General features: G+C 35.7%; 1 non-coding gene across 1 annotated transcript; it reads right to left on the bottom strand.

Moving 5' to 3' along the window:
- Window positions 1-1,377: 1,377 nt before the first annotated feature.
- TRNAF-AAA (transfer RNA phenylalanine (anticodon AAA)) lies at window positions 1,378-1,450 on the bottom strand. The gene has a single exon. It is a non-coding gene; the product is annotated as a tRNA-Phe (tRNA).
- Between the last annotated feature and the right edge of the window lie 22,873 nt (window positions 1,451-24,323).

Here is a 24,323-nt window from a genome sequence, read left to right as displayed (position 1 = left end):
GGTTGGATTTTTCACTGATATTTAATGGAAGAGGGATTAAGTAACCTAGCATATATAACAGAAATCTGTTTTTTAGAATTCAAGATAGATTGAGAAAAGCACAAAGATGAGAATTATGGAGAGATTTTCCTATTACAATTAACAAAGATTAAAATTCAATATTCTAAAGAGTTTAGGTATGCTATAATTTTGGAATTTCTCCATGTGGAAGACCTCTGAGCATTTCTTAATATATATATTTTTCTAGGATCAAGAATTAAATATATCTACTATACAAAGACTGCCCATATGTCTTTTACCATGGGCCAAATTGCTAAAGACAATTATGTTCATGAAACATAACCTCCTATAGTGAGTAATAACTATATTTTTTATTTCTGTGATTTTACTTAAAAGTTTACCTTTATTAAATCCATTTAATTACATTCTGATCTTCCTCCCTTTCCATTCCTTCCTTTCTTCCCTCCTTCCTCTATTACCTCTCCTCCTTTATTCTTTCCTTCCTCTCTTCCCTCCTTCCTCCCTTCCTTCCTTTCTGATTCTCATTTTTCATCTCTCTATATCGTTACATATAAACTGCCATTAAGCAGGATTCCTTGATACATAATTTTAAGGAGAAAAATATTTTTTGAGAATTACTGAACTTACACTTTTTAATCAGAATAATTTTGGATAAAACACTAAACTTATATAGTGAGGCAGGAGGAGAAGCGGACAACAGAGGATGAGATGGCTGGATGGCATCACCAACTCGATGGACATGAGTTTGAGTGAACTCTGGGAGTTGGTGATGGACAGGGAGGCCTGGCGTGCTGTGGTTCATGGGGTCACAAAGAGTCGGACATGACTGAGTGACTGAACTGAACTGAAGGAATTTTCAAAGCTTAAGGAATAAAAAACAATGCATGTCTGATCATCTGGGATGATTCCAGTTTAGGGATATTATAAACAAAGCTAATATAATTTTTTAATGTGGCTAATAGCTAGAATTATAGTTGATAGATCAAATGATAGGAATATGCTTACTTTTATCAATAATTCAGAAATTTTAACAGGGTTTATATACTTTTACACTCTCATCAACAATGTCTGAGAATTCTGGTTGCTCCACACCCATGCCAATTTTGGTGTCCTCAGTCTTTTTTATTTGTTTGAAAGTGCTAATTGTTCAGTGTTGTCCAACTCTTTGTGACCCTGTGGACTGTAGCCTGCCTGGCTCCTCTGTCCATGGAATTCTCCAGGCAAGAATACTGGAGTGGGTAGCCATTCCCTTCCCAGGGATCTTCCTGACCCAGGGACTAAACCTGAGTTTCCTACACTACAGGCAGATTCTTTACCATCTGAGCCACTGGGGAAGCCCAAAGGATCAGAAATAGTCACTGAAACATGGAATTGAACCAGGGGCCTTTAGATCTTTAGTCTAACACTCTCCCAGTTGAGTTATTTCAGCCACTCACTATCATTATTTGCTTAATTGAGCTATAATTAGCATATAACATTGTGTAAGTTTAAGGTGTCCAACTTGTTGACTTGATACATTTGTGCATTGCAATATGATTACCACCATTGCCTTAGTTAACACCTCTATCATGTCACTTAATTATCTTTTGTGTGTGTGTGGTGAAAACAATTAAGATGTAGTCTCTTAGCAAATTTGAAGTTTATACAGAAGTGTTGACTGTAATCACTATGCTGTACAATAGATCTCCAGGATTTACTTGTCTACTAGTTGCAACTTTGTATTGTTAAACCACATCTCTTCAATTCTGCCACTATCTAACCCCTGATAACCACAATTCTATTCTTTGTTATTACAAATTTACCCTTTTTATATTCCATGTTTAAATGATGTTATACTTATCTGCCTTTCTCTAACTTAACCTCACATAACATGACACCCTCAAGGGCTATCCATGCTGCAAATGGCTGGATTTCCCTCTTTCTCATGGCTCAATAATATCACTTTGTATGAATATATATACCACATCTTCTTTATCAATTCATCTGTTGATGGGCACTTAAGTTGTTTCCACATATTGGCTATTGTGAATAATGGTGCAGTAAACATGGATTACAGATGTATTTTCAATATTTTTTCATTTATTTTAGATACATACTCACAAGTGGGATTGTTGAATCATATGACAGTTCTATATTTAATTTTTTTTTCTTTCTTTTTTTTTTTTAATTTTATTTTATTTTTAAACTTTACATAATTGTATTAGTTTTGCCAAATATCAAAATGAATCCATCACAGGTATACATGTGCTCCCCATCCTGAACCCTCCTCCCTCCTCCCTCCCCATACCATCCCTCTGGGTCGTCCCAGTGCACTAGCCCCAAGCATCCAGTATCGTGCATTGAACCTGATGATAACAATAACCCTGTGTACGAGACAGCAAAAGAGACACTGATATATTTAATTTTTTAAGGAAACTCCATACTGCTTTCCACAGGGACTGACCGTTCACAAGGGTTTCCTTTTCTCTAGCCAAACACAGGTTATCTCTTATCTTCTTGTTGATAGCCATTCTAAGAAGTGTGAGGTGGTATCAAATTTTTTTTGTTGTTTTGATCTGCATTTCCCTGATGATTAGTGGTGTTTAAATGCCTATTCAGGTCTTCTGTCCATTGTTTATTCAAATTGTCTTTTTTTGCTGTTATGATATCCATGACTTTTTAACAAGTCTTTACCCAATACACAATTTGCAAATATTTTCCATACTGTAGGATACCTTTGCATTTTGTTGATTTTTTTCTTTTTCTGTGCAGTTTTTCATTTGATGTAATCCCACTAGCTGATTTTTTCAATTTTGTTGTCTGTGCTTTTGGTGTCACAACTGCAAAAAAATTATTGGCAAGACCAAAGTCAAAATGCTTCTTCCCAAAGTTTTCTTTTAGGAGTTTATGATATCAGTTCTCATTTTATGGACTTTAACCTATTTCGAGTTCAATTTTTTGAGTGGTATAAGATAAGGGTCTGATTTCAGTTCTCTGCATATGATTACCCATTTTTCCCAATACCATTTTTTTAAAGAGACCATCCTTTCTCCCTTGATTATTCTTCACTCCCCTGTCTAATATTAGGTTGACTGTACATACAGTGGCTTATTTCTGGGCTCCCTATTCTCCTTCACTGTTCTGTATGTGTATTTTTTTGCCAGTTCCATACTATTTTAATTACTATAGCTTTGTAGTATAGTTTGAAATCAGTAATTATAGTCCCTCTTGCTGTGTTATTCTTTTACAGCATTGCTTTAGCTATTCAAGGTCTTTTGTGGTTCCATAGATTGAATTTGTTTGTTTGTTTATGTGAAAAATACCATCAAAATTTTATAGGGATTTCATTGAATCTATTGATTAGTTTGGGTATTATAATCCACAATCATAGAGTATCATTCTATTCAATTGTATCTTTTCAATTTCTGTTATAAAGTTGTTTAATCTTTCACTCTCTTGGTTAAATTTATCCCTAGGTATATATATATATTTTTATTCTATTGATCATGTGATAGTTTTCTCATTTCTTTGTACTGTTAGCTCAATTGGAGATTTCATTTTCATTTTATTTTTCTCTAATACTGTTGATTACATTTATGAACTTACTGGCTTTATGCATATATTATTTTGCAAAGTGTTCATTGATATCATTTGCTCCTTATTAAATAGACTTTTCTGTTGCCCTTCCTCTTGAAATCCAGTCATACTTTCCTGTTTCTTCATACATTTAATAAGTTTAAGATGTAGCTTGGGCATTTTCAATGCTATGTTTAGAGGCTCTAGATTCTGTTACATTCATCCAAACAGTATTGATATTTGTGTGTATTGGTTTGTTTTTGCAGACGATTAACCTGATTGTACTTAAACTGCAATCTTTGTCTCTCAGACATAAGCTCAAAATTCAGTCCAGTGATTTTAGCCTTTGCTGTGCCCCTGAGGTCTGTATATGGCTCAGTACCAATTTGTGTATACATTATACACATAATTCATAATTTCTCCTCTCTTGTTCTCTCCTTTCTTAGCATTCCTTCATCACTTTTAAACATGGTTTTATAATTTGCGTGCCCCAAATTCTATTCTGTTTCTTTAAGGAAGTAATGAGTTTTATTTGCCTCTTAGTGTTAAGGACCAATATATAAATAGCTCATCCAGATTCATTCCCTTCTTCACTGTCATTCCTTCATCCAAATGTTGACTCCCTATCAAGAGCAACTTCTTTTCACCCTTTCTCTTCCTCTTTCCTTCTTCATCTCTTTCTTTTCTATGTAATCTCTTTTTTGTTTGTTTGTTTGTTTGTAAGATCATTGGTACTATGAAAGCATACTTTTAAACTAAGAATGTGTAAGGAATGCTGAAATCCTGTCTTTCTAAATATTATACTTACATTTTGCCTTTTTCTTACTACCATATTTCTCACTGAAATTTATCAAAGTTTAGAAAGGAAGCATCTTTTTTTCCCTTCAAAGCCTAATTGAAAATGGAATTTTATTTTATAGTCATTTGCCATGCCATGCTTCAGTTGTGTCTGACTCTGTGAGACCCAATGAACTGTTGCCCACCAGTTTCCTCTGTCCATGGGATTCTACAGGCAAGTGTACTGGAATGGATTGTCATTCCCTTTTCCAGGTGATCTTCCTGACCCAGAATCAAACCGACATGTTTTACCTCTAACCTACCTTGGCAGGCTACCACTAGCACCACCTGGGAAGCACTATAGTACCTTAAAACATTTTAAAATACATCATCAGTAACTCAATTCATGTCCAATATTCTTTTTGTTAGACATTGATCCTGATACAAATAAAACCTATTTTATTCATTCTTTCATTCACTTAACTGATATTTATTGAGCTCTAGCTATATGCAACAGGTTTTTTTCCAGTGATGAAAATATAAATATGACCAAAAACGGCATAGCCTTGCAGCTCAGCGAGAAAGAATAATATTCAACAGAGCATCACACAAGCAAACTAATAAAAGTTTTAATAGGATAAAATATATAAAGGAGAGGTCATGATGATAAAGTACACATCAGGTGAAAATCATTTATGTATGGAGGCTAGAGTAAGCTTTCCTGAAGAAGTGACTACTGAACTAAGATTTGACAGAAAGTAAAATTCAACTAAAAAGGGCTGAATGCAGTGGATGAGCAGGGAAAGAAAATTTCGGACAAGCTAAATAGTCTGGTATGTTCAAGATGGAACTGAAAAGAGGTCAGAATAGTTGAAGCATAGAGCAGGAGGTAACCACTCCAGTGTTCTTGCCTGGAGAATCCCAGGGACGGTGGAGCCTGGTGGGCTGCCATCTATGGGGTCGCACAGAGTCAGACACGACTGAAGCGACTTAGCAGCAGCAGTTTGACAATATTGGAGAAGGCAATGGCACCCCACTCCAGTGCTCTTGCCTGGAAAATCCCATGGATGGAGAAGCCTGGTACCCTGCAGTCCATGGGGTCGCCAAGAGTCAGACATGACTGAGCGACTTCACTTTCACTTTTCACTTTCATGCATTGGAGAAGGAAATGGCAACCCACTCCAGTGTTCTTGCCTGGAGAATCCCAGGGACGGGGGAGCCTGGTAGGCTGCCGTCTTTGGGGTTGCACAAAGTCGGACACAACTGAAGTGACTTAGCAGCAGAGCATGAGGTGAGAGGATAATGCTAAATGAGACCTGTGAGGCAAATGAAGAACAGATGATTGAGGGTTTGTGAGCCAGGCTAAATTTCAGTCTTTGTCCTTAGAGCAATGAATACCAACATAATCTTTGCCATTAGCTTTCACAACATTTGCAGTCTGACAGCATGAGTTTCTCTTGTTTACAGGTAATTAAGAAAGTTTTTCCCTCACATTATAGATGTTGATACTCTAACAGGAATTTTAATATCATGCACAGTAAAATAGGAAAAATAAACATAAAATTCTGTATGAAAAACATAAAAGGAAAATATTTACAAATGTATTTTATTTAATAAACTAAACTTATCTAATGTTAATGAAAGGGTGGTTTATGTTTCATAAATGAGGTCTAATTTCTTTTGGATACTGTTTAAAACATACTGTTTAAGCACATATCTGAACATAATTATGGCATATCTGAAAGAAACTCTAAGTGGCTGTGAAAATGAAAGTCACTCAGTCATGTTCAACTCTTTGTGACCCCATGGACTATACAGTCCATGGAATTCTCCAGGCCAGAATACTGGAGTGGGTAGCCTTTCCCTTCTCCAGGGTATCTTCCCAACCCAGGTCTCCCACATTGCAGGCGGATTCTTTACCACCTGAGCCACAAGGGAAGCCCTAAAAGTGAAAGTGGCTGCAGTGGTTTTCAAAATCACAGTTTATGAGCTCACTGGGGTACGGTCATATCTTTTTTAATCTTGTAAGAAATATGAATTAAGCACATTGTTTTGGTGGAAACTCAGAGGAGTAATTACATAGTTACACATGAGCAAGCCTGAATCTATTGCAAACAGTATTTAGCAATGTATGTCTTATTTCTGAAATACCCATTTGCATGCATAAAAATTACCAATATTTATATTCAAATAAAAGCAATACAATTTATGATTGATGAACAATCTAAAGCTCCATACTCCTCCAGATACTTCTTTTAAATCTGAGGGAAATGTATCCTATTGAGAAATATCTGATGAAATCCAGCTGTATTTTATTCTCATTTCAATCTATCATCACAGAAAATATTGACTATTTTTCCCCTCAGACATGCAGCTGTCAACTATCCAACTATGGGCCTAGATTTACATCTTAGTTTATTTCCTACCTATTCATTTTCATTTAAAACACTTGTTTCATGAAACTAGCATTTGCTGTGTGAAAAAGGAAGACAGGATGTGCAATTTCATCAAACCTGTCAATGAATGTTCATGGGCACAGCAAATAATATTCATTAAATTCAAGTGAATATATTTCCACCTTAAGAGATGGTAAAAATCATTATACATCTATGTGCATTGTATGCATATTCAGTCACTCAGCTGTGTCTGACTCTTTGCAACCACACAGACTGTAACCCACCAGGCTCCTCTGTCCATGGAATTTTCCAGGCAAGAATATTGAAACAGGTGGTCACTTCCTTCTCCAGAGGATCTTCCCAACCCAGGAATCAAACCCACGTCTCTTATATCTCCTGCACTGGCAGGCAGATTCTTTATCACTGTGCACTGAGCATTATTTCTATCATATTAATTATTCCATTGAAAAGATTTCTATTGTGTGCCAGTAGTGATAAGAATCCCTGTCCCTTCATTCCCCTACCCATGTATGCAAGCATATTCAGTCATGTCCAACTCTTTGTGACCCCATGGACTCTAGCCCACTAGGCTTCTTTGTCCATGGGATTCTCCAGGCAAGAATACTGCATTGGGTTCCCATTTCCTTCTCTAGGGAATGTTCCTGACTCAGGGATCAAACCCTTGTCTCTTGTGTCTCCTGCATTGGCAGACCAGTTCTTTACCAGCTGAGCCACCTGAGAAGCCCAACCCCAAGAGGCATATTCAAATACCTGCAAAGTGTTTTTGCTCACTTTGAAAGTAGGCCAAGTTACAAAAGACTCTGGATAGTTGTATAGACTTTTAAGTTCTTTTGAAAACTTGACACTCTGCAATCAGTAGCAGAGAGAGGATATATTAGTGAAGACATGCAAGGATGCAGTGGTAAATTCCAATAGCCATCACCCAGAAGAATAAAAAATACGTATATTTATTTCTCATAAAACAAATCTTGGTAATAGTTTAGGCTGATGGAACCATTCTTTTCAGTGTGGTTTTGTAAGAATCCTAGTTCCTTCTCACAGCTCAGCTATCCCAGAGGATATCATTTGCAATAGATTCAATCTGGGTTGGGAAAAAGAGATTATAGAAGAGACACATTGGTTTCTTAAAAGACTTAGTTTAGAAATAGTGTACATCAGTTCCATTTACTATCTACTGGAAAGGACTAATCATATAACCATTCATAATTGCAAGGGAACTGGGAAATACAGTTCTTGCCTAAGTATTCAGTTTCAAGCTACAACTGTACTATGGAGAGGAGATAGTTTTGGAGATAGCTTCTTGTCTCTGACACAGAGAAGTGTTTCTCTTCAATTGTCCTGGACATAAGAGAGCATTTTGTTGGTTTTATTTTATTGCTTGTTCATTTTTCTGGCCAATTATGTGTATATGAAGGTCACAAAGGCTAATAAACTTATACTAGCAACTACAGTTTGTAATAAATCTATAAGCACCAAAAGTCAGCACATAGCTCAGATCACTAAACAGAGGAAATAATTGTAACTCAACATTCCATACCACCTAGAAAAAAAAAAATAAAGCATGAATTTCTGTGAATAAGGTGAATGGGTCTTCTTAGAGTTTTGGATTAAGGTGGCATTCCAAATGATGATATAGCAAATATTTTTCTTATTTCACTACATGTTTTTAAAATCCTATTATTTTACTATATACTAGGAATATTATTCTATGTTGTGAAAATTCTGATGATTCCAGGAGAAAAGAATATGCCCCAAGAAATCATGCATGAAATGAATTATCTTCAGAAAGTATATGCAAAATCTGGTTTAACATGGTGGCAATAAAGTCTGACTAACTAAGATAGTTTTAAAATTAGAAATGTTAATGTCCACCTGCCCTACTGTCTAGTCTCTTTTCTGCCAGAAGAAATACTCATTAAGTTCATAGTAGATTATTTTTGAACAATAAACACTCTTATTTCATAAGCTAAGAAGAGATGGAAGAGGGTTTATTTGCATCTCTGGACCAGATTTTGCTCAGATAGGACTTCAGCAACATGTACAAGCCATCTGCTCAGCCACACCAGCCAGGCCTCTATACTCAAAACTTTTCCTGCTAATTTTTCATCCTTTAGAAAATCGGTGATGTTGATTATCATTTTCTTCTCATTCTATTTTTTTTCTAGATTTTATTTCACTTTAAATAAAATCTTAGTGTTATCTTCCTCAAAGGTCATCTTTGACCTTCTCTGAAGGAGTAAAGGCAGTGGTCAGAGGGACTCCAGCATGTATAGGTACAGTGTGCCCTGGAGGACTGTGATGTAGATCTTTACTCTAGATTATGTCCATGCCTCTAGCTTCCTACTGCCTTTGGAACACAAGGATTCCTGCTCGAGGACCACAGGACTTCAAAACATCCTTTCCACAGACTATGTGTACACAGAAAAGACTCAACTTGTATTTTTTGGAAGGCATTCCAGCACATACCTCAGTTTCTTGCGGTGGAGCTTTCTCTTGCCTCCCTCTTGTGGTACCTGGGACATGTCCATTCTTCAGTTCTGATGAAAAGAGAAATTTTGATTAATAATGAAAGCTGTTTTTACTGTCACATATCTATACATTTGGGCTTCCCTGGTGGCTCAGTGGTAAAGAGTCCACCTAGCAACACAGGAGACAGAAGAGACATGAGTTTGATTCCTGAATTGGGAAGACCCTGGAGAAGGAAATGACAACCCACACCAGTATTCTTGCCTGGCAAATTCCATGGAAAAAGGAATCAAGAGTACATGGGGTCACAAAGAGTTGGACATGAGTGAATGTGCATGCACCCTTGGGGTCAGGGATGCAGGGGCAGGGATTCTTATAACTACTGGCACACAATAGAAATCTTTTTACTGGAAATGTAATAAATGTGATATTAATAATAAATGGTGACACAGTGGCAAAGAATCTGCCTGCCAATTCAGGAGATACAAGAGACACACAGTTTTGATCCCTGGGTCGGGAAGATCCCTTAGAGAAGGAAATGGCTAACTGATCCAATATTCTTCCTGGAGAATCCCACAGACAGAGAAGCCTGGTGGGCTACAGTCTGTGGGATTGCAGAGTCAGACATGACTGAGCAACTGAGCACGCACACATCTATGTACTTGTACTCACCAAGAATAAACCTAAAAATCCACTAAGACATTTGTGTTTTCCTGTAAAATCTGATTCCCGTAAAAAAACCAAGACATCATGGTGTGCAAACTTCTTCTAGGCAAGTTGAAGGATGTTGGTTTTAGGAATAAATGGGAAATGTGTAAATCATCAAGTATTCTGTGGGTATTGTCATTTAAATGGTAATATATGGAACATAAATTTAAAAGTCAAAATTTTATTTATGATATATTTTTTTTTACCCTTTCATGTAAATCAATATCCTGTAGCTGTTTTTTCTTCAGGGTACACCTTAGTACACCTTAGTGGTGAAAATGTGGTCATCCCAATAGCCCAAGTTTAAACTCAAGTTCTGCTCCTTACTTACTTAAAGTTTGGGCCTATTACTTTTCTTCTCTCTCTTTTTTTTTTCTCAGATTCCCTACCTATATAATGCAGGTAATAATAAAAACAACACATGACCCTTGCATTAAGTGAAATTAAATGTATTCCCACAAGGAGCCCAAAAGTATGCCAAGAACATAATAAACTTTATTATTATTCTTTATTTGCCTAAAAGTTTTATTAAAGTTAAAAGTACATAAGGAAGTACCATATTTACTTAAAAAGCAAGAATACAAAACTAGTAAATATTTACAAAAACAAACATTAACAATATATAATAATTAAAATGTTATTTCAAATTATTGGAGATCAGCTCAACTTCAAGGCATTTTTTGAAAGTAAATCATTATTAATGTAGATATAAAATCCACCACTTTTCATCTTTACAGTATTCAAAAAATAGTACAATTGCAGGTGTATGTGGGATTTGAGGCAATTAAAACAAGTGTGAGGTGAAGAAAAAAATGGATTCTGTAAATAAAATCTGAAATACCCATTTTATACATAGTAACAAACAAGTAGGTATAATTATACCTATAATATAGTCTATTATCCAGGCTCTAAGATTTCACATTTAATTAAAATTTTCTTATTTATTCCATATTCTAACATTCATCACTGCCAGATTTTGGTATACGAACTTTTTAAGAAAGAAACTTCTATTTAAAGATGATTTTTCTCGAGTTCAATAGATGTTTCCATCACCTTTTTCTTGTTTCATTGCTGAATGTGTATGAGATTTCCAGGATCATTAGACCTCTGAGAACAGAAACCACAATAAAAGGCTACAAATAAAATGAACACAAACAAAGGAACTCATGAAAGGGGCAAATTGCATAAAAGAGATTGGAATTTATTTTAAAAGTAATAATCTGAGAAGAGAATCAAATATAAGATGCTGTAAAAAGGAAAAGTCAGAAAATTAAAGGAGCGTTCAGGAATTAAAAGAAATATAAATTTTAAAAATCAAAACTTTAATACAAGGTAGGAAGGTAGAAGGATAAAGATAATGAATTTCTCTTCCAAATTAAAGACAGGCAAAGCATAGAATAGTAAGAGAGAAAATATAAGGAAATTGAGAATCAATATAGGAATTCAAGCATGCATTTTTTGAAACTGCATTAAGAAGAAAAAGAAAAACTAAAGGAAAAGATATCATAGAAATAATGTAACAATTATCCTCAGCATAAATTTGCATGGATTTCTCTATGCATATGTGTTCAGCATAATGCATAAAATAAAAGCCCTCATTAAGGCATATAATTGTTAAATTGAAAGATGGAGTGACAGAGAGAAACAAAGACTGAGAGAAAGCTTTAAAAGTAGGAAAAAAAGGTGGGAGGGGTGATTACAAAACTTTTTGAACCTAAGTATCCTAACAGCAACACTGAGAGCTAGAAGAAAATGAAAAAAAAAATCTTAAAATGTTTTTGAGACTGGGGCAATTGATTTCAAATCTGAGTTATGTACTTAAATAAATCATCAATTTTGAGAGTGGGATAAAGAAAATCTTAGATAAGCAAGTCACCCAAAATTTCACGCCTGTGACCACTCTTTTAGGTGAAACCAACAAAAATCAATGCTTAAATCACAGAAAAGGAAAATTTCAGGTTCTGAAAAAAGACCATTTGATAAACAAAAATGATAAGGAGACTCATCAGAATGAGAGTCAAGGGAATTGGAGCATCCTTGCATGCATAGCCGGTCCAGATTTGAGCAAGACAACAGCTCACAAGGAAGGGAGAAAGGTGTATGTAGTGAACAGACTAAGGAGAGGGGGTTCCTTTGGAGTTCTATACTGAGAAGCTGTTTTAGATCGTTGGACAATGTGAAGAACTAGCAATAGGTACATAGAGAAATGAACATATAAATAAGACCTAATTGATTCTGAAAATGAAAAAGTAGAACTGAGCAAGTGTAAATGTAAACACGGTGAATCACTTGACTCAGAGTAAATGATATCTATTTGGTCATAATATTGTAAATGCTGAAAATCAATTTGGCCAAAAACTGTGATATATCTGTATTAGGTAGAAGCAGGGGCCAGTATTGTACTTGAGCTGATTAAAGGCATAAAAACAAGTCAAGAGATTATGCTTGAAAATGAAGTCGCTCAGTCATGTCCGACTCTTTGAGACCCCATGGACTGTAGCCCACAAGGTTCCTCCATCCATGGGATACTCCAGGCAAGAATACTGGAGTGGGATGCCATTTCCTTCTCCAGGGGATCTTCCCAACCCAGGGATTGAACCAAGGTCTCCCAGATTGCAGGCAGATGCTTTAAATAAAATAGCAAGGTAAGCATTACCATTAAAAAAATGGAAGTAAATACCAGATAAAAGTGCAATATAATAATACAAAAATAATATAATAAGCAGGACTTCAGTGTAGGTGGATAGTTCACTTACATCTTATTAGGATCTTTTTACTTTGAAACTTGGTCAATGTATTAGTTTAAAGAGATATATATATATATATATATATATATATATATATATATATATATTTAATATGTACATTTCTCCTTTATACCTGCCTGAAATAAAAGCAGACTTCCCATTCCTCAGTGGTTCCAAGACGGGCACTGCCAAGCTTATTTGCTCTTCTGAGTCTTAGTTAATTATCTCCTCTATGGGATGAGGAATAAGTGAACACTAGCAGATTCTCCAAATGTGGCTAAGAAAGCACGCAGAGAGCCAATGCCTTGACAGGAGGGATAAAGAGCGAAGGGAAATCACTTCCAAGTTGTCAGGGACCCGAATTAGAACTGGAACAGATTTTTAAAGTGTGAGCCAAGGACTTTTGTGGATTTTTAGCCTGGGTTTGACAGAGCAGAGTGGCCAGTTCCCACTTGCTCCATCAGTACTCCTTGCTTATGGCCAGAGGAGAAAAAATAAAAAATAAAAAAAGATTGAACTTTTGACTGAATATTTTGTGAAATATATCTTGGAATTCATATACTACAGTAGAGGTCAGAAAACTATACCCTGTTGGCCAAACTGCACCCTTTGCCATTTGTATATGGTCATTTTTGCTTGTCATATGGTCAAAAAATTTTTTTAAGAAAATAATATTTTGTAATACATGAAAATTACTTGGAATTCAAAGTTTAATGTTGACAATTAAAACTGTATTGGGACACAGCCATTTCCATCCATTTACTTATCATCTCTGGATGCTCCTGCACTCTAGCATAGCTGGAGATGTTTCCCAAGAGACTGTAAGGCCCACAGTCTAAAATATTGACTATGAGACACTTTACAATAAAAGTCTGCCAACCCCTGTACTGAGAGAACATATATTATCTCATCAAAATGTTTAATTTTTTGGTCTCTCCCATACATACTCCATGAGAGAAAACAGCAATGTTGATGAATAGTGAAATTGCTGAACAAGTTATGGAAATTAGTTGCAAAAAGCCTCCATAGTTTAAACTCTCACAGTCTTTGATAAGTTTAGTCAGTAATGTGCAGGTAGAGCTCACCCCACATCAAGTATCATAGATTTTGGAGACAGTTCAGTCTTTACTCTCTCTAGACAAACTTATCTACCCAAGAACTGGAGATTCATGTGAACTAGCAGTTCTGTGGACTATGATTAAATTCTCAAAATTGAACCTTTGAGAACCAAGGTTATAAAACAATCACTCTGTCAATGTGGATGTCCTGTGCAATTGGTCACTGTTCAGTTAACTAGTTTGCATTAGTGTCTCCCAAATGGAGAAAGTGACTTATTCAGTTGGTGACTCCAGACAAGCAAACAGAGATTTAACTGGGGAATAATCTTAGGAAAGAGCAAAAAAAAAAGAAAAAAAAAATATGAGCTGTAGATACTCTGAAATTCTCAGTTACTTTTCCCCTATCATTTGGAAGTCATTTGAAAGTCAAGGAGTCAGATAATTCAAACTGAAGCATTGACAAATTCCTCTTGGAGTGGAATAGGAATCATTGTTGAAACTGAAAATGATTATCTCACTTTTTTTGTTGTTGTTGTTCAGTAATTTTCAAGCTGGAATCAAGATTTCTGGGAGAAATAGCAATAACCTCAGATATGCTGATGACACTACTCTTATGGCAGAAAGTGAAGAACTAAAGTGCTTCTTGATGAAAGTGAAAGAAGAGAGTGAAAGAGTTGGCTTAAAGCTCAACATTCAGAAAACCAAGATCACGGCATCTGGTCCCATCACTTCATGGGAAATAGATGGGGAAACAGTGGATGACTTTATTTTGGGGGGCTCCAAAATCACTGCTGGAGAAGGCAATGGCACCCCACTCCAGTACTTTTGCCTGGAAAATCCCATGGACGGAGGAGCCTGGTGGGCTGCAGTCTATGGGGTCACGAAGAGTAGGACACTTACTGAGCGACTTCACTTTCGCTTTTCACTTTCATGCACTGGAGAAGGAAATGGCAACCCACTCCAGTGTTCTTGCCTGGAGAATCCCAGGGACGGCAGAGCCTGGTGGGCTGCGGTCTGTGGGGTCGCACAGAGTCAGACACGACTGAAGTGACTTAGCAGCAAAATCACTGCAGATGGTGACTGCAGCCATGAAATTAAAAGATGCTTACTCCTTGGAAGGAAAGTTATGACCAACCTAGACAGTATATTCAAAAAGCAGAGACATTACTTTGCCAACAAATGTCTGTCTAGTCAAGGCTATGGTTTTTCCAGTAGTCATGTATGGATGTGAGAGTTGGACTATAAAGAAAGCTGAGCGCCGAAGAATTGTTGATTTTGGACTGTGGTGTTGGAGAAGACTCTTGAGAGCACCTTGGACTGCAAGGAGATCCAACCAGTCCATCCTAAAGGAAATCAGTCCTAACTATTCATTGGAAGGACTAATGTTGAAGCTGAAACTCCAGTACTTTAGCCATCTGATGCCAAGAGCTGACTCACTTAAAAAGACCCTGATGCTGGGAGGGATTGAGGGCAGGAGGAGAAGGGGATGACAGAGGATGAGATGGTTGGACAGCATTACTGACTCAATACACATGAGTTTGAGTAAACTCAAAGTTGGTGATGGACAGGGAAGCCTGACATGCTGCAGTCCATGGGGTCGCAAAGAGTCGGACACGACTGAGCGACTGAACTGAACTGAACTGACTCAGTGAGCACTGCCTCCAGCATTAGAGCACACAGATCCCAGGCTTTTCTCTCCAACCACTGCATTTTGGCTATAAATCTGGAGACTATGCCACTCAGAAAACAAAACTTTATAAGGAAAATGCATGATGTTGGACAGGAAGACAGACATGCATGTTCCCACAAATACTGGTTTGTTAATTCATTCAACAAATGTTTTCCAAATACCACTGTGGCAAGGTAATGTAATAATTTAGAAGTGAAGGTATATCAGTTGGGTCCTGTTATAATTGGAGATGTACTATTGGAACAGATGAGGAAGAAATCTGTTGGCACCTTTTATAATTCTGGACTGAGCCTTCTTCAAGGCTGTCAGCTCTAGATATGCATTCCTTAGTATAACTATATGGATAAATTATGAAGTGAGAGAAAATGGAATTCAAAGCGAAAAAAATGTAGTGAAATTTAAATAATAAAACTTTAACATTCTAAGATAAGACAAAAATCCCAATAATTATATTTGTAGAACTATGAGCAGAAATCTATGGGGGAGAGTTATGAAACTCTCCCATAGCAGGCAAAAAGAAGATGATGTATTTCATATTTGTAGGGTAAATAAAGTTAATACACTCATAAAAGTTGTAATTATATTTTTTCAGATTTCTGTATACTTGTTATGATGACTCACTGTGATATATAAAGGACAGAGTTGGTTTATGTATGTTGAACACATATTATATTCCTATCTAACTCTATGAGTTTCAAACATTTTTACATGCATCTATATTGGGGACAGGAGGAAAAGGGGACGACAGAGGATGTGATGGCTGGATGGCATCACCGACTTGATGAACGTGAGTTTGAGTGAACTCTGGGAGTTGGTGATGGACAGGGAAGCCTGGCATGCTGCAATTCATGTAGTCACAAAGAGTTGGACACAACTGAGCGTCTGAACTGACTGATTGATATATCTCCAAATTGTTCCATCAATACTCACAACTTCACTGTAGTTTGCTCTTGTGATCATTTAAAAGAAAGTTCACATATACTTTTTATTTGAAATTTCTGACATAAATATTATGATGTCAGATTTTTAAGGTTTTCATTTGCCTAAATCTGTTGATGACTTTCTTAATTTTAAGTTTTAAAGTCCTTTAGTTTTTGATGTGGGCTGTGTAGTTAAACTTATTTTTGGTCTCCTAAAGTGAGTTCTTTTTTCTCTTAAGAGATAATCTTAACCTAAACAATGTAAAATGTATTTGTTAAACTTTTTAAAATATATTTTATGTTGCATATTTCCCATAGATATATACCTTTTCATTGACTAATTTAATTTTTCCAATTGAACTTTTGGGAATCAAAGGCATTCCTAAATTTTTGTGCCTGTTTTCTTTAGTCATGAATAATAACTTGCCTTAATATACAATTAATTAATCTCAGTCTTTCCTTCCTCAGAAATCTGCAGGCCCTGTTCCTTTGACATCTGCATTTAATACCTCCCTTACAAGGTTGAAGAAAGGCATAAGTTTACATTTTGCTTTTTAGGGGACCAGATTCTTCTGGAATGATCTATGAATTTTAAAGTTTCTTTCTAATTTTAAATTAGCTATCAATCTATTGACTACTTATCTATATCTATCTACTAATCTCTCTATCATCTATCTACATAGTCTCTTTGCTTTTCTCTGAACAAGTTTAAAACTCATGACTTCGTTAAAATTAGAAAAAGTTTCTTAAAATTTTGATTTGCTATTTTTGTTGTTAATTCTCTTGGTCAGGGAAACCAACCATCACTATGTTTTAAATTGATTATGCTCCCAAATTATGATTTTGTCTGTATAACTTTAATTAATTTGTAATTTTTCTCAAACATTTGAAAGATTTTTTCTCAGACATGTTCTCAACGTGATTTGTTTTGGTGTTTTAATTCTGTTCTTTTCTGTTCCTGATCATGTTTTCAAATTATTAAATAGTGCCCCCATTTTAATTCTTTTTATAAATTCTCTTTTCATTGCATTTTATTACTTTATCACTTCTTGTCTGAAAGTGGTTTTCTTTTTTGGAGAATTCCTGAGAGGATTCTGTTTTAGCCTGCAATTTCATTTTATTTCTGTTGCAATATATCCAACACGTTATTCATCTCTATAGTGTCTGACATTTCCCTTTCCCATTTTTTTTCTGTACTTGAAAAAGAATTATGTAAGATTCACTTTTGCTGTGTGTTATTTTCAGTTTACTTATCTTTGAAGAGGCACAGTTTTTTGTGGGCTTAGTCTTTTATCAAAACTCTTGTAAGTGGATGCATTTTTTTTGCTGCATTTATATGTGAAATTTTTGATAATTCTCATAGGTATTGTAACTGTGTGTCTTGGGTGGATTTTATATACTGTATTCAGTACTTGGAATGTCTTAGATTTGCAGGAGGAGAGGTAATAAGAAAATGAACACCCTGGAATATTATATTCTAGGATATGTACACTTTATAAAATTTATAAATTTTATGAAACTTGTAAACTGTAGTTCCATTAAGCCCAAGGCACACTCTGTCCAATTGTGAGAGTATGCTGAATATGATCTAACCTTCATTAGCACTTTCTAAATAGAATTTATTTTCTCAAAAAGCCTGTGTCCTTGGTCAGAAGTTCTCACCTTCATGCTCTCCTATAAGCTATGTTTTGCAGATGATATGAACATCAACAAAGTTCCAAGCCATATTTTTGTTCCCTACAAACCAGCAAAAAAAAAAAAAAAATATATATATATATATACACATAATAAATTTCAAGACAATGAGGATGTTAAATACCAGTCGTAGCTTGTTAATTACCCATTATTCCATTTTAAATAAAATATCATACAACTTATAGGCATTATGAAAATTGGTGTTATCCCTTTGTTTCAGCAATAAACTTTCTTCCTATCACAGGTAAAATATAATGTGAACTCACAGTGTTAAATACAAATTTTCTCTAGTTAGACATATGCTTCAAAGTATGGGAATTATTCCCTTTTATAACATTATGATTTGGCTTTTTATGACATTATCTGTTTTAGATACAGTTGAACAAGGAGATTCAATCATACTTCAGTCATGTTTTTATTTGAAGTAGTTTCTGTATTTCAGTAGTCAGACATTTCTTCCTTCTATGGTATTAATGTAAAGAGTAAACTCAAACATTTTTAAAAAGAAAGTTATTCTATGAAATTGGAGATCATGTTATCTTAGTACTTTTTTATGATAAAATGAAATTTTCTTTTAAAAATTTAGCATCTTTTACCGCTCACATTTGTTTACTTTTATTTTTTTTTTACTTCCTAAGAAAGGAAATGAACAATCAACACAAATATGGGGCATAAAAGGGTTGCTGTTTTCATATGTAACTGGAATAAGGAAATTTTGGAACCTGGATAGGGAAGACAATGATTAAATATGCAAACAGTAATTTTTGATAGAGAAGCATCCTCTGAAGAGAAATAAAATAGAGATTGAAGAGTTTCAAAAAGGAATGGCTCAGATGGTAAAGAATCTGCCTGCAATGCAGAGTCCTGGGTTCAATCTCTGGGTTGAGAAGATCCCCTGGTGAAGAGAATGGCTACCCATTCCATTACTTTTGCCTGGAGAATTCCATGAACAGAGGATCCTGGTGGGCTACAGTCCATGGTGTTGTGAAGAGTCAGACACAGTTGAGTAGCTAATACTTTATGAAGGAAAGTAAAACTTGAGAGCTTGACTGAACTATAAAAGGAGATATTTAAAATCAAACATTCATAATTTTATTGTTTAATTTGCTAAGGACAGTTTCCATGATAGTCTTAAAAGGGAGAAAGATACCTTTGGGTATTAGCATATACCTTTATCTCCTAACCCCTTTACCTCTCCCTTCTTTCCACTTGAAGTTGAAGATGGATTAGCCATCATGTGACTAGAAAGAGCAAACACTTGCCAAAGGAGGCTAAACAGAAAATTTTATAAGTAAATCTGAAATACACAGATAATTCTGCAGAAAAAAAAAAATAATAATAATAATAAAGCTTGTTTTCAGGGGCAGAAACAAGAGAATTTTCCTCTGGAATGGTGAGCAGAATAATAGCCCTCCAAGACCCTCAAGTCCTGATCCCCAGAACTGTGAATGCTACTTGGCTAAAAGACTTTGAAGATTTAACTGTTAAGATCCTCGAGATCATCCTGAATTAGCTGGGTGGGGTTAGTCTAATCACATGGGGCTCCTAGCTGTTGTGAGAATGAGATCTGACTGTGAAAAAGTAGTCAGAGATGCAACGCTGCTGACTTTGAAGATGGAGGGAAAGAGCTATGAGTCAGGGAATCCAAGTCAAGTCAAGAAAGTCAAGGAATCCAAGACTCATTTTTGTTGTTGTTAAGCCGCTAAAAGTCATGTCCGACTCTTTGAGACCCATGAAATGCAGCATGCCAGGCTTGCCTGTCCTTCACCATCTCCCAGAATTTGTTCATATTCACGTCCATTGAGTTGGTGATGCTATCTAACTATCTCATCTTCTGTCTCCCTCATTGGAAAAGACCCTGACCCAGGGAAAGATTGAAGGCAAAGTGACCTATAGAAGCTAGAGAATTCAAGACAACTGATTCTCCCCTAGAGCCTTCAGAAAGGAATGTAATCATGCCAGCACCTTGCTGTGACCCCACTAAGACCTGCAATTGACTTGTGCCCTAGAGTAGTGTAAGATAATAAATGTGTGCCATTAGAAGCCACTAAATTAGTGGTAATTTTTTACAGCAGCTACAGAAAGCTAATACACCTGGTAAAACTTCCAAATGAACAGTCCAAGGCGGTACTTCTGTTCAAACACAAAGAACCCTCCCCCCCACCCAAAGAAAGTGTTATCCTGTTGGCATTCCAGACATATTTCATTTCTATCTCCTGCTTTTTCATTAACTACATTCTTCAGGAGGCTTGAGGGTAAGAAAATTGATATCCACACTTGTTGGGAAAAGAGAAAGATAGTAAAGCTAGACTCCATAGAGATGATTTCAGGGCAGAGGGGACATCTAGGGACAGGATCAGATAACATATATTTTACAGGTTTCTTTGGACTGCCACAAATAGGGGGCTTATCTTGGAAGAAGAGACACATCCATGCAGTGAAATTGTTGTAAACATTTGGCACTGTGTCCCAGCATCTGCTCTTCTCTTCCATAAGATTTGTTATGCTGCCACAAAGATAGCTCTTCTACAGGCCTCATTCCTCCAAGGTAGGAAGAGAGATATGGGGCATGTTTTTCACGCCCATTTTGGCAGGCTAGGTGGTGTTTATTACAGCTTGTTAGTTTATTCTGGTAACAGTAGAATACCCTGCCCAGTCTCCCTGTGGCTTGGCCCTGCCTCAGACCCACACCCCACCAAATGACTAGACAGACATAGTACATTTCAAATGTACTATGAATTTGAATAGTACTATGAATTTGAATAGTACACTTCAAATCCTAGGGCACTGGACTTTTATGTGTTAGAGAAAAAATATGAGTTATCTGAAATCCTTTTTATTTCATTTTTTATGTTGTATTGCAAATAGCAGATGCTGTTCAATGTTTATAATACAATAAATTTCTGAGTTTCCTTATACATAATGTTTCCTTCTTTTTGATTCCTCTTTTGAAGAGATTTGCAGGTATAGGAATTTTTAAGAAGATTTTTAAAACCATTGTCTTTTCCAGAAATTTAAGCAAGCTTGTAAAATTGTGCCTATAATAGAAAAAACAATTCTTTTTGTACCGACCTGACATGATTTCCAAAATTATTTGAAACTCTCACCATTTACATTGAGAAAGGTGAAACTCTCTGGACTAATGGATACTCAGAAGTCATTAAGGAGTATGTTACTGGGTCAACATGAAAACCATGGTAAACAAAAATTTAGGTGGGAAAATAAATGTGAAGAACAAAGAAGTGATGCAAATGTCACATCTTTTTTCACGTATCTAAAGGGCTGACCAAGATTCAGAAGATTTCTTGTATGTATACTTAGATAATCAAAATTATTTTTTTGTTCTATTCATGGTTCCTAACATTTTACTTTCAGCCACACTAAAAACATGGACGTTAATACATTTTAGATATTTTATAAATGTAAAATGCACTATAAAACATTATTCTGGGAACAAGATTATGCTGCATATATGTGTGTGGATAAATATGAAGCATCTCCTGCACTATCTCTTATAAGCCTCTGAAATGGATGTTGTCACTGCCCCTGACACAAACAACTTAATCAAATCCCAGTATAGGTTCAAGTGAAATAAACATTGCACCAAAAGAAAAAAAGAATTGTCTAAAACAATTGCTGCATTTCTAAAAACAGAAGATTATTTTCATCAGGTTTCACTGGTGATTAACACTGAACACATTGTGGGGAGCACGTCTGTTTCAAATCCCACCCTGGTGTAGAGAATTTGACACCAGATGGTTTCATACTAACAAGGAATTAACAATTTGTGGGTTGTTAATTGTTCCATTATAAAAGTACTTCAGTGAAGTAAATAAGAAATGCATTTCCATGGCATACAGCTGAAGACACAATTGGAGGCTAAACCAAAATGTGAATAAAAGTTTTGGTAATGGCTTCCATGTGAGGGAAAAAGCACAGCAGAGCACTGAACTGTTTTATTCAAATAACTCTGTTTGTTTGTTTGTTTTTGCTTTTATTGTTTTGCTCTTTGGAGTTTTTACAAATTATAATCACTACCACCATAATTTAAACATATATAAAATATTAATAAGATAATACTCTATTGTATTAAATATATCTTCTTACACATTTTAAGTGTCATCAATTTTACTTTTTGACTTGGAGCTATCCTGGATTAATCCTGTTTGACAACACTGTGAATATTAGGCATTGCATTTCATGATGATGATAGAGGCAAGAATCTGATTTCAAACATTTTAAAATCATGGTGAAGCTTTTTATTATAACTATTTTTAATTTTAAATAATTACATAAAATTACAGGAAGTAGAACCCTTAATGAAGGACTAGAAGAAAAGTTCTCAAAGTTTTGTGTTTTAGGATACTTCTGTAGGAGAAGGCAATGGCAACCCACTCCAGTACTCTTGCCTGGAAAATCCCATGGACGGAGGAGCCTGGTAGGCTGCAGTCCATGGGGTTGCTAAGAGTCGGACACAACTGAGCAACTTCCCTTTCACTTTTCACTTTCATGCATTGGAGAAGGAAATGACAACCCACTCCAGTGTTCTTGCCTAGAGAATCCCAGGGACCGGGGAGCCTGGTGGGCTGCCATCTCTGGGGTCACACAGAGTCGGACACGACTAAAGGGACTTAGCAGCAGCAGTAGTCTTAATATTTATTGAGCACCCAAACAAATTTGTATAATTGCTTAATATTTAGTGGATGATAAATTAAAATAGAGATTTAAAGATGCCAATCAATTCATTAAAAAAAAATTTAACACAATACGTGCTAACTTTAATAGTGTATCTTTCTAAAAATATATTTTCCAAACCAAAAGTAATTGATGAGAAAAGTAATATTTTTCCACATTTAAAAAAAGCTCATATGTTTGGTTTATTAGAGGATAGCTGGATTCTCATAAAGTCCTCTGCATTAAATATGTTATAATGTGTTTATTTAGTTGAAGTATATGAAGGAAATTTCCAATCTGTAGTTGGGAAAGGGAGGGTTATTAGATATATATCAAAGATAAAAACAAGTGTGAGACAAAGTTAGTGAAGGTTATTTCTTCATGAGTTGCCTAAGGGGACCCATCTGTGGCCATTTTCCTTTCAGCAGGGTTCAAAGGTGTTTGAAGGGAAGAGTCAGTTTTGTGAAGGAAATGAAGGAAGGAGATTCTGAGACAGTTTTTGGTTGGCAAGTGTTCTATAATAGTGGGATGATTGGAAGTAGTGAAAAGATTCTAATTGGTTTGTAATTTTTCTGTCCTTGGTTGGCTTCAAGTGAGCAGAAGAGCAATTTGGAGAGATTGCAAAAGAAGAAAAAGCTATTCAGCCTATAAGAGTGAAGAGTTCTCCATGACCAACCAATCAGATTTATTCAGGTAACAATTTAATTCCAACATGATCATCTTGGGGAAGGCACTTCCATCTCAACTTCATCAGCAAAGGGAAATGTAGATGCTTGTGGATCATGAAGAAATGGTTGGTTATATCATCAGGTTCCTGAAGTAGCAACAGTGCTGTGAATGCTGACAACATCACAGATTGCAAGGCAAGTCAAAATCCTGTTAGCAGTTCACCCTGCAGACCTATGGTGGTCATGGTGGCAGTGGTGATTTCTTCAAGATCAGCCTGTGATTTTTGGTGTTGTCTCTAAATGTTTTCTGATAGTCATTTCAAAGTAACTTCAAACTTCCTCGTGCCCTTTTAAACTATTTTTATAATTAATTATCTAAAATCAAATTCCTCTTTCAGTGAAGTATCTTGTCTGAAACAGATAGCGCTTCATGTTGGATCATTCTTATATTAGGCATAACAGAAGCATCTCACATGAGATGTCTCAGTGATAATAGAATCTTGCAATCAACACAAGAAACGTACATATCTTACTACTTTCTGTGTCTAAGTTTCATGGGTCCAAGTCATAAAAGACAAAATTGCTTTCAAGTTATATGATTATTTTAAGTGGTGTTAAATACAGAACACTTGCTTAATTTGATACATTGATCTCCTCTGTCAAGAGATTCTCCTAAGCTTCAATGTAATATTTAAAGGCACAGTGAGTAGAATGCATTTTATAGTTGAGGTTTGGTTAGCCTCACAGGAGGAATTCTGCCTAAAAAGTTAAAGGCTGCTGGGAACTCCATGAAACCTACAGAAATTCCTGTGGCTTTATTTATTTGCTATTTTAGGAGTTTTCAAAAATGAAAATATATAAATAATTGATAAGTACTACAGTTTGTGCCAGACATCGGTTTACTGTACTTAGAAGGCATTTATTGGA

Source organism: Bos javanicus, chromosome 20 (assembly GCF_032452875.1).
Source record: "Bos javanicus breed banteng chromosome 20, ARS-OSU_banteng_1.0, whole genome shotgun sequence".
Classification (NCBI taxonomy): Eukaryota; Metazoa; Chordata; class Mammalia; order Artiodactyla; family Bovidae; genus Bos; species Bos javanicus.
The sequence above is the reverse complement of the archived record's forward strand: the minus strand, read 5'-3'. Positions and strand labels throughout refer to the sequence as shown.